This window comes from Elephantulus edwardii, unplaced genomic scaffold, assembly GCF_000299155.1.
Source record: "Elephantulus edwardii isolate Elephantulus edwardi_28Jun2011 unplaced genomic scaffold, EleEdw1.0 scaffold00033, whole genome shotgun sequence".
Taxonomy (NCBI): Eukaryota; Metazoa; Chordata; class Mammalia; order Macroscelidea; family Macroscelididae; genus Elephantulus; species Elephantulus edwardii.
In genome coordinates, this window is record NW_006399783.1 from 13,960,448 (window position 1) to 13,974,304 (window position 13,857).

Genomic DNA, 13,857 nt, shown 5'->3' on the forward strand with positions numbered 1-13,857 from the left:
TGGACTGGCCTAAGCTGGACCCTCACAGCTCAGCTATTCGTTCAGCAACATTTGATGAGCCTCTCTGATGGGGCAGGCTCTGTGCTGGACTTTATGGGGTAGAATGATGAAGAAGGGAGAGAAGGCAGTTGGTTGCAGGCAACACATAAAGCACAGGAAATATAAAGTGAGTTAGTATCTGTACTAGCTAGCTAAAGTGTCTAGGGAAGACCTCCTTGAACAAGGGCTGTTTTACAGACACCTGAGTGACACAATAAAACCAGCCATTTGAAACTGAGAGAGGTTGCTTCCAGCAGTGCAAAGGCCCTCAGATTAGAATAAGTGTGGCTTGTTCAAGGAGGCTAATGAAATAATGTGAAATGTCAAGAGTTGAATAATTTAGGGTCAATGGCTAGGTTGAGTGGCACGATTTTATTGTTAAATGTGATGGGATCCTTGAGTCCCATAGGAGTTATCTTGGAGATGCAGGAAGGAAGGCACGCTAGGTAGATCTTGGTCAAAGACTCAGCGAGCCCTTGCGATGGCTGGTGTAGAGCATGCCTTGATTCATGCCCATTCCTCTTTTACCTCCCCTCTCTGTTTCTGCCTGAAGATTCTCTTTCTGTGTCTCAGGCCATGTGAGAGAAAATGACTTCCCTTGACTGGAATTTTGTGTCTCCATTGTACAGGAGATTACTCAGAGTTAGCTAGGTACTCCCTCTCAGTTCTAATGCCAGATTTCTAAGAACAAACAAGTAGTTGACATTGAGTAGATGCCTGCTCATGGTGTGTAAGAGTAGAACTCTACTCCGTCAGGTTTCAAGTGGCTGATATTTTAGATGTAGATCACCAGCTCTTTCTCCTGAGGCACTTGGGTGGCCTTGAACTACTAAGAACCAAGTGAATGAGCTATTTGTGCCAAACCTACTGCCCTGTACTCTGTTCTGATTCATGGTGACCTTCCATTGATTGGTCTTTCAAGCTGTAACTCTTTGCTGGAGTCAACTACTCATCTTTCTGCATTGGGGTGTCTGTTGGATTTGAACCCCTGTCCTGCCCGTTAGCAGTTCAACCTGCAACACATTTTCACACCAGGGCTTCATAACTGTTTGGAGCAAATAGTCCCTAATTCTAGTGGGAGAATATAATTGGCCCAGAGTCTGTTCTGGTCAGAAAAGCAGGGGCAAGTGATGTGAACTTGGTAGCTAGTGCCCACGCCTGGGATCCTAGGACAGGATAGGGAGGAAAATTCCTTAAAAGGGGGCCTCCCTGTAAGCTGGTCACCTCAAGGTGGTAGCCCTCAACACTGAGAGTAAAACAGAGTTATTTGTAATGCCTCCTGTGTTCCCTCACAGAAGAACAGGCTCTTGACAAATATTTGTCCACTGAATCACACTGGCTTGTGATTTAACCAAAGACCAAGGTGGGTCTAGGTGATGGGCCTGTGTCAGGCTCACCTCAATAACAGTTGTTTTGCTTATCCCCTTTGTGGCTTTTGTCAAACCTACATGCCACCCACACCTTTACTTAACTTTCTACTTTTCTTTATAAATTAGCTCACTTTTTTTTGCACTTCAGAAATCTATTTTAAACAAGACACTTTATACCATGACTGCTCTTGAAAACCAGCACTCCTATAAATAGCAGGCGATTGTAAAAACAGATACCAAACCATTAAATAGCTATTGTTTAACGGGTATAAGGTTTCTGTTTGGGATGAAAAAAAGGATCTGGAAAGAGATAGTAATAATGACTGTACGACATTGTGAATGTAATTAATAGCACTGATTTGTAATTGCAAAAAATGACTAAAATGGTCAATTTCATATTAAGTGCATTTGACCACAAAATGAAACCCCTATTAAATAATAAACTAATTCAAGTCAGTGATGGTATTGGTAAAGTATATTGACTGTAACATACTCTGCCAGGAGAATGAGCAGGTTTGTCTCGGAAAAAGTTCCCACTCTGAGAAGCGGAGATGGTGATTTAGCTTTACATACTTTGCACATAATATCAGTGTTACCAGGTTGAGCCAGTCCCTGGAAAAGGACTTTATTCTTGGTAAAGTGGAAGGTCACTGATTGTATGAAACAAACAAAGAAAAAAGTAGAGGGTCAGCAAAAAAGAGGAGGCCTCTTAATGAGATGGATTGGAACAGTGGCTGCAATTATGGGCAGGAATGAGTAGTGTTCTGCTGTCCCTGGGTTACTGTGAGGAAGAACCACCTCAGTGGAACCTAACAACAACAGTAACAGTGTTAAATAGAAAGTACTGGAGCACCCAAGAGGGCTTAATAATACGCACCTCACAGTCCAGAGAACTCTGGTTTATATCGTGCTTAGGGTAATAGCAACTCTCCCTAGTCCAGCTTCTCCAGCTTCTGGATCTTGGTCGACCTGTCCTTCTGTGGATGGTGAACACGGTGGCCGGGCCTAGCACTTCCAAGGATTGCATTATGGGACAGCAGGAGCAGTCAGCTACAGGACCAGAGGAAACCTGCCAGCAACCAGTGCAGTAGCTGGTTCTAGTCGAAGATCTTCATCTCATGATAACCGAGTGGACTCCAGAGCTTTCAGGGCTGTGGTCTTCTGGAAGCAGATCACCAGACCTTTCTTCTGTTAACAACAGAGTGATTAGTCATTTGCAGTCCCCCCACCCACCCCCACCAGCAGCCAAGTAACTTCTTGGACTACTCAAGGATGGGGGGTATGGGTGGAATCTAATGTTTTGTAATCAAGTCCAAGTGATCTGAATCTGTTCTGTCATTTTCGAGGCCCTCTGCTCTTTACTCTCTTGCCTTGCTGCAGTCTGCTGCTGGGAGCAGAACTCACTTTCCTCCCCTGCTTCAATGTCCACCTTGGGAAGAGCTGCAAAGGAGGAGGGTTAGTGGAACTGCAAAGGAAGCAAAGGCTGAATAGTTGGCGTGGAGAGTAGAGAGTGAGGTGAGGGACTGGACAGTGGGGTGGGGTGTAGCAAGAGGTGCAGTGGGGAAGTATCTGCGACAAAAAATATAGTTCCGGCTGAGAACGAGAAGACAATCAGCTATATACTTGTCCACTGAGCCACAGCGCCGGTGCTAGCAAGGGTGAACAAGGACAAAGTCAGCAGCTGGTTGGTCAACTGTAAAGTGTAACACTTCTGCATGATGAAAGATCTTAAGAGCAAAAGGCAAAGGCACAGACGTAAAAGCAACATGATTATTACTAAGGTAAAGACTCTCCCTGTTGCTTTAGGCTGTTTGGACTTGGTTTAATTACTGGTTTGGATTTCATCAGGTTAAAAGATCAAATGACACAGTGGGTCATCAATAAACCTTCAAATTCCAGCCCCATTGTGTCATAGCTTAATAGAGATGCAGAGACTCTTAGATCTGGCAGGGACCTTGGTGTGAAACATCTGCAGAGTCCCTCGGCTCAACTATTTCCCACTGAAACTTCCAAAGGACCCCGCATGTTCAGAATCTGATCATGTCTCTGATGAAGGGTCTTCCTGGCTGCCTACCCCTTAGTTCTCAGGGACCTGGAGGCTGAGGCTCCTGCGCAGAAATTATCCTGATTTGAGATGAGTCTTTGCAAAGGATGCTGGGAAACACTGTCTAACTGAGGACCTGGAGGAAGCATTTGTAGGCTCCTGGCAGGCTTGTTTCCCTCTGCCTCCAGACTGTTCACAGGGTCACCCTGGCTGACTTGCTTCTGGGTGGGCCAATCAGCCATGATATGTTTAGGGGCTGGGCTTGAGTCCTGAATTTATCTCCTTTTTTGCATTATGACTGGACAAGTCTTGCACCAAAGTTGATGGTCTAGTTTGAATGCCGGCTCTGCCATTTTCAAGTTGTGTGACCTTGAGCAAGTTATAAATCTCTCTGTTCCTCAGTTTCTTCATCAGTAAAAGGGTGGAAATAATAATATCTTACTTAGGATTATTGTGATGAGTAAGTGATTAGGAGTATTGTGCTAGCGTGTGGAGCCCTCAATGCAGCGTCTGCCAAACAGTAAATACTGTATAGAACTGAGTCCTGTGGACGTCATTTGTTGGCTGCTCGCTCTACCTCCTTTTTTGCACTAGGCACGTCTGTGAAGTTCAGAACTCTGTCAGCAGCTCTGTCCCTAGCCGCACCCTCACCCCCATTCATTCCTCACAGTCTCCCTCTAACCTGCCTCCTGCTGGTACTGCTGCACTAAACTCCCCTCTGTATCCACGTTGTATATGATCTAATTCATATCCACCCCACCTCTCTCTTTCTCCTTTATCTCCCTCAAAGAGCAAGATTCTGCCTGTCTAGTGCTTGCCCTTCCTTTTTTTCTCCATAATCAGGTGGCAAAACCCCCAAACCCTAAAACCTAAAAATAAACTAAAAGTTACTGTCAAGTTAAAAAAAAAAGTGGTGAAAACTGTATGAAATTGTTAACTGCAGATTAGTAGGTAAACACAGGTATAGTAGGTAAGCACAGTAATCTGCCCCTGTGGGGGGCTGCCTGCTCCACCTCTGTGCCTCAGAACCCTCCCCACCTTCTCCCAGGCCATCTCCAGGCCTGCTTTCTCAGCCCTGTTCCCCACCCAGCCGGGGTAGTGGGCCTTTCCTGGGTTGTAGTCCTTCCCTTGGGGATGGCTGCAGATTTCAGAGTGGGCTTTCTTTCCAGTCCTCCTCACACTCTTGCCAGATTGTGATATTGACGACATCATGGGAATCCTTACCTGTTCTCTGTAGAGGTCGGTCCTCCCTTGCAGAGTTCAAGCTCAGCCATGCTGATTCCCACCCGGTGTAGCCCACTCTTTCTTACCCCTTATTCTCTCTTTTGTGCCTGTGCAAATCTTTCCCCTGATTCAGGACCAGGTCCAAACCTCACTTTCTTGAAACCTTCTCCAAGTATTCAGCCTCTAGGAGTGAGACCGTCCAAACCATTCCTATTACATTGACTGCCTCCTCTTGCTCATATGGTGCCTGGTGGGATTATGTCATTTTGAGGTCATGCACCCAATTGGAGCAACTTGTTTTTTAACTGGGAGCTCTGGTGACCTAGTGGTAAGAAGCTGTGTTGCAATCCCAAAGGCTTACAGTTCGAATCCACCAACTGCTCTGTAGGAGAAGATGAGCAAACTTCTCCTGTGTGATTAACTACCTCTGAAAACCCACAGCTATGGGTTGGTTCCCACTTGATGGTACACAACAACAAGTCTCGAAGGAGTTGCACTGTTAACCCCCAGGTGGTCCTCTCTGATTTAGATCCATTATCGGCTCCACAGAAGGCAGATGGACAATCTCTTCCTGCATGATTTATAGTCTAAGAAACTCAAGAGAGGGTCAGCTGTGTGTTGGTTCTGACTCAACAGCAATGAGTTGAAAAAAAAAGATAATTGTTTTATACACACTCTTGAGTCAGAATTGACCCATATTTTTCTGTGTATAAACACACACAAACATATACGTAGTACAAAGTATAGTTCAGTGCTCAATTGGTACTAGAAAGATTGGCAGTTCACACCTGCCCGGTGATGCATCACAAGAAAGGCCTGGTAATCTACTTTTGAAGAAGCATCTGTGGTAAATTTCATAGAGCAGTTCTACTCTGACATACATGGGTCTCTGTGGGTTGAAAATGTCTTGCTTGATGGCAACTTAAAAGTATGTTGTTGTTGTTGTTAGGTGCTGTCAAGGTGGAAGTGATTCATAGCTGACCCTCCAGTGGCTTTTTGGAGGCTGTAAATTGCAGGGGAGGAGATTGCCAAACCCTTCTGTTACAGAGTAGCTGTGGACTCAAACCACTTACCTTTGGATTAGCAGTGAAGCTCCTTACCATTGCCACCGGAACACCCTATCTATCTTTCTCTCTATATATAGCAAAGAGAGCTCTGTGACTTATCGGTATGGAGTTGCACTGTCGACCAAAGGCAGGTGGTTCAAACCCACAGACTTCTATGAGCAAGAAAGATGGGTGATTTACAGACTCTTTAAACATGCTAGAAGATCAGCTGTAAGGCAGTTTCAGTTAGACAGCATATACCACCACCACCAACACCAACTATATACCAAAAATAAGGTACATTTTCATCATGTTTACATGTACAGCTGGATGACATTGATCACGTTAAACACACTGTGCAACCATTACCACACCTGGTCCCACGTTTTGCCGTGCCTTTTCACAGGAACTTGGTGTCTCCTAAGCAGTGTGGGTTCTTTCTCCCTCTTTTCCACCCCTAACTTGATTCTTGAGGAAAGGCACCCATTTTGCACTTACCTAGCTTTCCCAGTGCTCCCTAGGCACGCAGCACACAGTAGGCGGCCATCAGGTATGGGCTGCGTGAAGGCATCTGGCAGGGCTGGGTGGTGCGTTGGTGGGGCGACTCTTCTATGATTAGAAACATGTTCCTTGACTCTTAGGGGGGAGTATCAAACATAAGTAACCCAAGGCAATGCTTCAAACTCAGAAAGTTGGCTTATTTTTTTCATGTCTGAGGCCTAAGGTGCTAAAATAAACCTTAACTACATTTTGTTCCCCTTGTTCTCCCTTTCCTTGCCTCCCTGATCAGCATGGATTCTAGAACATGAAAATTTAAAAAGTTCCAACATATCAGAAGAGACTGGGACATTATGATCCTAAGCGTCCAGAGGCTCGTTTGGTAGAAACAGCTTGATTGTTGTTGTGCTTAGAACTGAGTGTTGCTCATGGCTGAATATCGTTCTGGAAGGTGTCTCCTGAGTGGCCATCCCCTGGGCATATTCAAGCAGCTCCAAGTGGAAAACCACAGACATGTCCATGCAGTCCAGACAGCTGAAAAGACCACTGCAGGACACTGGCAACCAGGCCCAGTTCCTATAGAGACCCTGGGACCAGTCCTTATTGCAGGCTGACCCCTCCTGTGTCAGCACATAGCTGGGAGACTACGGTGAAAATTCTCTTGAAAGATCCCTGTCTTGAACTAGGAAACATTTCAGTTTCAACAAGAGCCAAGGCCTTCCTGGAATTTTCTTTTAAAGCCCCAGTACATAACCCTACTTTACCTCTGCTGGGATGGTTTGGAATTGACAACCCTTCATGCTTTCTCTTTTAACCAAAAAACACCGCCCTTGTTGGTGGGCGAGGCGGAATGAATGGACACAAGGAAGGTATTGCGAATGGCTTTGGAAATGGCAAAAAATGCCTTTTATTTTGTCGTTTTTCTGGAAAGGTCAAATAATTGAGAAAACGTCCTCGATGAGGAGTGAGGCTTAGGGTTTACAAAAAAGCACACTTTGTTGATAAAATATGAACTGTTTGAAAGATTTATAAGAGTCTAAAATCCTGCATAGCCCTTCAGAATTCGAAGCAGCAGGAAACCACTGTGATATTTTTAAAACAAGTATTTATAAAAGTAATTGGGTACTCTTGATGTGGAATAAGGAGGGGGGGGGGAAAGGCTGCTCAGGAAGCTATATTGGACTTGACATAAAAGCGAGGTATGTAATTTAGGAGCAGAAAGGGAGAGGAACGTGGACACACAGTACCTGTGGGCCGAGTGCTGAGTGGCTGGCAGGGAGAACAGCCAGCTCCCCTGGACGAGCAGCCCCCATCCCAGGCCGTCAGGCAGTGCCCAGGTGTCTCCACGAATGTCTAAAGCCCCTGCCTCAAGTTCTAAGGCCCTCTCTCAAACTGATTACATGCAAAGGGGACAGAAAACACATGTTTCTGAGAACACTTTGGTTAAAATTAAAATGTGGCAGGGACCATGCCAATAATTTACTTGAGAATATCCGAACCAGATGCTGCTAGCCCGTAATTCCGAGTAATTTGCCAAAATTATGTATTTACTTTAATCTCAGTGATGGAGTTAAAATATGCAAGGTTTTTTGTTATTTGTGATGCAAAAAAAAATCTGATGAGACTTCAGTTAATGTAAGATGGAGAGTTAGCAGGGTGTTCACTAACCCTGGCTCCAGCGTGGTTAATGCAGCGGCTATCAGAAATAGAACCTCCAAGTGTAATATGTCCTAGGAAGGCAAACAGAAAAGAATGCTGGGTAGAACAGTACTTCAGGGAATGGCAATGTTGCATTAATATAGTGTTTCTGCTGGTGACAGAGTCCCAATTTCCGAGTGGTTCCCACTTGTGGCATTTTCCTCTTGATTATGTGATGATGTTGGGGGCCAAAAAAAAAAAAGGTGTTTTTAGTCTGCTATCTGTATATCTGTCCTCTGTACCATAAATGAATTGAATGGTAGGGTGACTGATCAGTAGATCTTTTTTCTATTCTTGTTCACTCACCATCTAACCAGAGAGAGGCAATTTTATGTATTGGGCAAGGATGCAGGCTATGGAGCCAGAACGCTTTGGTTCAAATTCTGGGTGGGCCACATCCTAGCAATGTGCTGTTGAGAGTAGTTGTTTAAGGTCTTTGTGATTTGCTTTCTCATCTGTAAAATGGATGTGTAATAATAGTGTCTACTCTGCAGAGTTACTGAGAGGATTACATGAATTAATATGAGCTAAGTTCTTAGGCAGCTCTGGTGGAGTAATCTTGAGACCATTTTGAAGTCACTGTATCAATCCTCCTGGTTGTGGGTCTTCCTCTCTTTCACTGACTCTCCACCTTCCAAAACATGATGTACCTCTTCAATGAATAGTCTGTTATAGCAACATGCCTGAAGTATGTAAGATGAAGCTTTATCACCTTTGCCTCCAAGGAGCACTCTGGCTGCACCCTCTCCAAGACATATTTGTTTGATTTTTTTTTTTTTGGCAGCCCATGGGATATTCAGTACTCCTCTCCAATAAATACCACAGCCCAAAGGCATCACTTCTTCTGTCATCCTTATTTATTGTCCAGCTCTCTGATGCATCACAAAGGATTTAAAATACTACAGCCTTCATCAGGTAGGTGCATCTTAATCCTTAATAATTGCTCCTCAATACTTTGGAGAGGTCTCTGACTGCAGACTTTCCCAGTGCATTGAGTCTTCTGATCTGACTGCTTGTACCAAAGGTGTTGATTGTGGATCTAAGTAAGATGAAGTTCTTGACAGTTTCAACCTTTTCTCCAACTATAATTATGCTGCCTATCAGTCCAATGGTGAAAATTTTTCTTTTCTTGGCATTGAGATGCAATCCGTACTGACGACTGTATTCTTTGATCATATGCAGCAAGTACTTCAAGGACTCAATTTCAGCAAGCAAGGCTGTGTCATCTGTATAATAAAAGTTATTGATGAGTTTTCCTCTGGCCCTGATACCACATTCTTCTTCATAGAATCTAGTTTCTTGAATAATTTGCTCAGCATACAGATTGAGTAGGTATGGATACAGAATGCAACACTGCCACACACCTTTCTTAATTTTTAATTATGTACTATTCTTTTACTTTGTTCACACAACAACTTCTTTTTTTTTTTTTTGCAATAACTTGTTGGTCTAGGTATAGATTTTGCATGAGCACAATTAAATGTTCTGTGATTCCCATTCTTCTCAATATTAGCCATAAATTGTTATGATAGACTCAGTCAAATGCCTTTGCTTGCACAGTCAATAACATATAAATAGACATTCTTCTAGTATTCTTTATTTTCAGACATGATCCATCTGACATCAACAATGATATCTCTAGTGACAGGGCTTCTTCTAAATTCAGCTTGAACTTCTGGCTGTTCTCTATTTACTGTTCTAGGCGTAGTTTATTTTTATACACTTTATTTTATAGAGTAATTTTATTTTCATAGAAAAATTATGCAGAGAAGCACAGAGTTCCATATACTTATTCCTCCCTGTACACTGTTTCACCTTTTTATGGATTGAAGTGGGTCCCCTAAAATATGCATTAAAAATCATAATATCTGTGCCTGTGGTTATAATCCCATTTGGGAATGGGTTGTCTTTGTTATGCTAATGAGACAGGACTACTGAAAGGTGTATTTTAAGGCAAACTTTTATAAAAGCAGATTAAGGATTCTAAGGTGAGGAAAAAGAGCTATTGCCCACCATGAAGACAGACCAGGAACAGAAGCTCAGAAGAGATAAGGACCTTTTTCCAGAGGGAAAAGCTTTTCCCTATAGCAATACCCTAAATTTGGACCTCCCAGCCTCTTAACCTATGAGAAAATTAATCTCTCTTAAAGCTACCTACTTGTGGTCTTTCTAGTGTTCTATTAGCACCAGATTAACCGAAATACCAGTTATTAACATTTTACATTGATGGGTCCATTTGTTATAATATTTGATTCAATGCTGTTGACACGTTACTGTTCATAGTTTCTATTAGGCTTCATTCTTTGTCTGTTATGGGTTTTAATAAATGCACACTCATATATAATATCATGCACAATAGTTCCACTGCCCTAAGAATTACTGTTTATTATCCCTCTCCTTCTGCCCCATATCTGTTCTTCCTACCCTGGCAGCTTCTTTAGGTCACTTTGAGATGTCATAGATGGGAACAGAGGATGGTAGCCTTTCAGTCTGCCATCAAGTTCCAATGCACTTGGACCCCACAGACTACACAGTAGAACTGCTGCACAGGGTTTTCTGGGGTTCCTTCCTCAGCCCTGCTGCGTGGGCTGAGAATACACTGCTTGTGTCACACAGAGTCCTCTGTCCAGAGCAGATGCCAATGGAGTATCTATGGCATGACGGAACGATTCTGGCTCCGAAAAGCACGTTTGACACTCACTTTCCTGTGAACCCTTCTCTCTTTTCTCTGCTTGTAATAACCATCCCCCTGCCTTTCCCTTGCACCTGTGTCCCACCTGACAATCCCTCTTGGCTCTCAGTGAGTGGCAGGAAAATGTTCCCTCCCGAGCCCTACCCCCATCTCTCATCATGCTTTGTGTCAGCTCTCAGTGGACCTGTTCTTATTCTGCAATTTAACTTTATTTCTGTAAAGAATTGACGCCTTCTTCTGGCTACTTAAAAAAGAAATAATCTGGAGAAATAATAGGCAGTCACCAAAGGACAGATATTACACAGTTCCACTTATGTGAAATAGGCACATGTTTAGAGACTAAAGAGTGGCTCAAAGGATTTACTCTTAACAAAGTTAACCCTATAGGCAGCTCTACTGTGTCACATGAGGCTGTTAAGAGTTGAAAAGAACCCAATTGAAGAATGGGCACAGGATGTGAACAGACACTTCACCAAAGAAGACATTCAGATGGCTAATAAACACATGAAGAAATGTTCAAAATTTCTAGCTCTAAGAGAGATGCAAATCAAAATAACTATGAGATATCATCTCACCACAGTAAGAATAGCAAAATTTAACAGAACAACAAACAATTAATGCTGGTGAGGTTGCAGAGAAACTGGAACCCTTGTTCACTGTTGGTGGGAGTGTAAAATGGTGCAGTCACTATGGAAGGCTGTATGTATGGTGCTTTCTCAAAAAGTTGCAAATACAAATACCATTTGACCCAGGAATTCCACTACTGGGAATATACCCTAAAGAGACCATAACTGACATCCAAGCAGATATATGCACAGCCATGTTTAGCATGGCTTTGTTCACAGTAGCAAGGAGTTGGAAACACCCAAGTGCCCATAAACAAACAAATGGATAGAGAAGCTGTGGTATATTCACATGGTGGAATACTATGCTGCATTGAAAAACAAAGAATTCATGGAATATTGTACAAAATGAGTGACTCTGGAGGACATTATGCTGAGTGAAATATCTCAGTCACAAAAGGACAAATATGGCCTAGTGCCACTGTTGTAAAACGGGACTGACATCAGAGTTAGGGAAGAGCCTGAGAAAGATGAGATAAATAATGTATATTGCACTTAAACAGATGAGGGAGAAAGAAAACTTTTTAAAAGGGATATATGATTGGCAGGCTGTCTTTGGCCCCTGGCCCAGGGTGAACCATCACGGCCCTCTGCTCGGGGCGGGATGTCTTTGGCCCCCGGCTTGGGGTGTGGCACTCAGGGTGAGCTCCTCAGTCCCCAGATTGTGCCATCTGACCCCTGGGTGGGGGAAAAAATTCCTAGAGTATCCAGAGAATTTTATCTAGGCTACATTCCGCCATCCTCTTCCCCAGTAAATCTGAAAGTAACACCCCCAAAGACCTTTGCAACTCACAAGTTTGTGCTCTCTAGGTTTGCTCCCTTTCCTATAAGTAACCCTAACAACTGAGTTTTACTCCAGACCAGATCCTGAACCCAGTGCCAGTGACAAAAAGGAAATACAACTGCCAACTAAGGAAGCAAAGGAGGACGGATCCTCTGGGTTCAACCAGCCATCCACACTGGACCCACCTGGGAAAACATTTTGCACTCCAGAGGGGAGCAAATGTCAGGAAAACATCTTCTAACAGAACAAGAAGGCAAGCAGCTTTAACCCAACACCACCAGTAAGGTGAAAAAGTGTCCTCCCTTTCCCCCTTTACATCTACGCCCCTGTTCAGCATGAAGAAGCCAGAGAGTCTGCATCCAGTTCCCAAATCAATAAGACAGTTGGTTTAATCACCATTGGAATATGCTTACCATTCCCCTGTAGCATCTGGTCCCCACTGGATTCTTTTCATTTCCTTCACCTGCTCCCCCCTCCAACCAAATTGTACAGCTCTGAAACTGAACCCCTGCAATTTTCATCCCTGCCCATCCTCACCCTTCTGCCCCCACCCCTCACCTCTTTGTACCCCCAATATGTTTTTCCTAATAAAATTTAAAAAAAAGGAAAAGAAAAGGGATATATGATTAGGTATTATTGTCATGACAAGTGTCCAGAATGAAGGCTGCATAGTGGAGTGGACTTGGGGGGAGGGATTGTATAACAATGAAAGGATTTTTCTTTTACTTTTCAGAGAGAAGAGTAAATTGGGGGTGGGGAACGGGGTGGACAGGGAGAAAAGTGCAAAATGAATGACTGGAAACCCTAAGTTTCTGTAAACTTTCATTGAAATTAAACAAAAAAAAGGAAACAAAAACAGTTGAAAATAGACTTGATGGCACGTTACCACAATGGCAATATGCATACAATGGAATATTGCTCAGTTACAAGGAGACAGGGAATCTCCATACATGCTGTAACCATGGGTGAATCTTGAAAACATTATGTTGTTGTTATGTGCAGTCAAGGTGCCTGTGATCCATAATGACACTTTTGTACAGCAGCTTTGAATGCTGCCCTGTCCTGAGCCCGTCTCACTGACTCCAATACACCAATCCCTATTGCCCCAGTTACTGTATCAATCCATCTCATCTGGGGTCTTCACCCTTCTGAGCATGATGTCCTTCTCCAAGGATTAGTCTCTCCTGACCACGTGCACGAAGTATGTGAGACAGAGCATCAAAATCCTAGCCTCCAAGGAGAATCTTGGTTTCACTCTCTCCGAGACAGACCTATTTGCTTTCTTGGCAGTCCATTGTATGTTCAAGACTCTTCAACACCACAATTTGAAGGCATCGATTCTTCTTCTGCCATCTTTAGTCATTGTCCAGTTTTTCAGATGCATAGCAAGTAATTGCAAAGACCATGGCCTGGATTAGGCACACCTTAGTCTTTAGACTGACATTGTTGCCTTTCAGTACTCTGGAGAGGTCCCTGACAGCAGATTTTCCCAGTACTCTGGAGAGGTCCCTGACAGCAGATTTTCCCAGTATGGTTCATCTTTTGATTTCCTGAGTGCTGGTGCCAAGAGTGTTGATTGTGGAGCTGAGCAAGCTGTAATTGTTAGGAGCTGAGCAAGCTGTAATTGTTCACAACTTCAATCTCTTCTCCATCTGTCATGGTGCTACCTAATAGCCCAGCGGTGAGAATCTGTCTTCTTGATGTTGTGCTCCAATCTATATTGACGACTACAGTCCTTGACCTTTTGCAGCAAGTGCTTTAGATACTCCTCAGTTTCAGCAAGCAGGGTTGTGTCATCTGCATAAGGCAGTTTGTTGATGAGTCTACCTCTAATCCTGG